A 3210-nucleotide genomic window follows, 5' to 3' on the forward strand; every position below is an offset into this window, starting at 1 on the left:
TTTGTTGTCAAGACAGTAAAAGCTGCTTTCTTTTCTTTCTTTTTCGTTTTTGGTTGACTCTTGCTAATTCCAATTTGCAACGTGCTGCACTTGGGGATTTTTTTTTTCTGATTTCTATGTCTCTTTACAGCGTAGGAACAGTTTGTATGTATGTATGTATGGCTGATGTCTGCTTGTGCAACATTTAATTGACATCCTGCTGGCACGTAGCATTTAATTGCAACAGTTTTTTCTGCACTTGTTGGTTTGTATGTATGTATATATGTTTGTGTGTGCAGCACACGAGTACAAACCGAAAATTGACTTAGCTAATTAGACGCAAATGTAATGCTTTGAATTTTAAAAATTCAAGCATTTGCAACAACTTTTTGCCAACTATTCGCAGTTGCACATTTTCAGATTTTTTTTTATTTCCAAATGTTTTGCCAGGTAAGGAGTTTTAAGGTAGGTAAATGTTTTGAATTACATACTATTTGCTAACTTTTTCGTGAAAATTGAGCGCTTTCGCTGGTGGTGTTGTTATTGTCGCTACTTGTCGGGGTTTGCTTATTGAGTCTTACCCCTCTGTATGTGTGAGCGAGCAGCGAAAAGAGTGCTAATGAGCAAATTAAAACTTTTCATTGTGAAAATATTCATAGTTGACTTGCATTATTGTAAATTATTTTTCTAAAGAAACTTGGTATTCGCACAATTTTTGTTATTATTTATTGAAAATAAAGTTAGAGTGCTGGTTTACGAACCAAACGCGCAACTCCACATTAAAAAATAGTTTGTGAGCTCATTAGTTTTATGAATTGTGAGGAAAGTCTATCGCTATGAAGCTTTGAGAATCAGATGGATGGCATTTCAAATGCAATTTTAACCCTTTCACGACCCCAAGTCTATGATGAGTGAAAAATTGCCAATAATGTTGTGTCTTATGATTTAAAAATCTAATACCAAAGATTTGTAAAAAAAAAATATGAAATTGTAAGCATTTTTATAAGCTTTTATTCAACTTGCTTTGTGTGTATGTATGTAAGTATGTTTGTTTGGGTCAAATTTCGCAATCAATTTTAAACTAGCTTCCCGCTGAGCTCATATTTCATATTTAGAATGTGTACTACCTACCTTACTACAGATGGAAGGAACATTTTTTATGCGATACTACTTTTTAAAGCCCTTTTAAAAGCCTTCGACAAGACTTCATCGACTTCAAACGACTAAATCTCTTTCGCAAACTGTTTCATATTTACAGTAGGATTCTGTCTAAGATAGTAAAACGTCTTTCGTAAGACAAATGGAAGACAGATGGCAAGATGTGTAGCTCGAAAGACTTTTATTATTGTAGCACAAAAGTCCTAGAAAAAGAGCTGTCTCATTCACCACTTGTGGTGAAAAGTTATTCTGAGAGAAAGCACTTACATATCGAGCTCTAACCGCGTAAAAGATATGAGCGACATTTTTTACAAAAAATTTCTTTTTGATGCAGAAATGTTCCTAGATCATCGAGATGCATTTCTGCATCAAAAAAATTCATTTAGCTGTCGCCGCAATGGCCGAGTTAGCAAAGCATAGAGATTCGAGTTCGTGTCCTCGGGCAGCGGAATTTTCTTTTTTAATAAAAATTTCTTTTAAATTACTTTTGATGTTTAAACTTTTTTTTTGTTTTAAAAATAAAGATACATTTTCAATTTCATTTAATTTTTAGAAACTTATTTTATATAAATTTTTTTTAGTTTTTATTTTTTTATTTATTTTTATTTTTTTCTTCGATTTTCTTTTAATTTTGAGATGTTTTTCTTTTAAAAGTGATAATATTATTTTACTTTCATTTAATTTTTATTAACTTATTTTATGTTTATCTCTTCTCTTTTTTTAGTTTAGTTTTTAGATTTTATTGTTCAAAAAATATTGTTTAATTAACTAAAATTTTTAGCAACTCATATTATATTTTTTAAGTTAATTGAGTTTTCTTTTGTGGATTTAATTTTCTTCAATTTTTAGATCTTATTGTTTTAAAAAGAAAAATATATAGGTTTCTAGTTTATTTAATTTGAAGTATCTTATTGCATTTTTTGTCTTTTTTATTTTATTTTCTTTTAATTTTTATATTTTGTTTTAAAAATATAAATATTTTAAATATAAAAATATTGTTTTTGTTTTTAAGTACTATTTTCTTCTTTTTTTTTTTGTTCTTTGGTTTTTCTAATTAGGTTTTTTTGTCTTTTTTATTTTATTTTCTTTTAATTTTTATATTTTGTTTTAAAAATATAAATATTTTAAATATAAAAATATTGTTTTTGTTTTTAAGTACTATTTTCTTCTTTTTTGATTTGTTCTTTGGTTTTTCTAATTTAGTTTTTTTGTTTTTCTAATTTAGTTTTTAGAGTTTATTGTTTTTAAAATAATTTTTTTTCATTTCATTTTTAAAAATATTTGTATTTAGTTTTGTTTTGTTATCATTCCATTTTTTTTCTTTATTTAATTTATTTTTTATTTAATAGTTTTAAAAAATAAATGTTTTTTAAATTCCATTTAATTTTTACAGAACTTATTGCAAAAGGCGAACAACATTATGCAAAGAGATGCTCGTCAGCAGATCTTTTAATTAGTCTTTCGAAAGACTGTAAAGGGCTTTCGAGATAGTTGCCAGAATTAGTTAGTTTAGCTTATTTCTTTTTAGTAGTGCCTCATAGTTTGTTATACAATGCTACTTCTCCCGATGCGCACAAACTTACTTTATCGTATCTCTAAATTAGTTTGCCTTTACATGATCGTCATAAAAACCCTTCGCGTGCTTGCGAATAATTTCCTCAGACATGAAGCTTCGCCTAGTCAAGCTGCGAGCAGAGATATCTTAATTGATATTGTAATTATTTACAACAATTTTTTAGCAATTAAACTCACTCTGCCACTCACACGATTGCCATTTTCATTTACGACGATACCAGATACTCCTACCTACCACTTCCCATCAATTCACTTTTCATTGTATCATTTGTAACACTTACCATTTTTAATTAAATTTTTTTTTGTATCTCTATTTTAATTTTCATAGTTTTTGTTGCGTTCATAATTTGCCCCGCCCCCCATTTTATAGCATTGTTCGAGTATCTACAGACAATTGTCTCGTTCTCATCGTTTCACCCATTTTAGTCGCATTTCATTCAGGCATTGAAAAAATTTCATTTACCTTCATTTAAAGCGAAAATAACAAACGATTGTAAT

The sequence above is a fragment of the Rhagoletis zephyria genome, unplaced genomic scaffold, assembly GCF_001687245.7.
Source record: "Rhagoletis zephyria isolate East Lansing unplaced genomic scaffold, Rhagoletis_zephyria_1.1 Rzeph_scaffold_01868, whole genome shotgun sequence".
NCBI lineage: Eukaryota > Metazoa > Arthropoda > Insecta > Diptera > Tephritidae > Rhagoletis > Rhagoletis zephyria.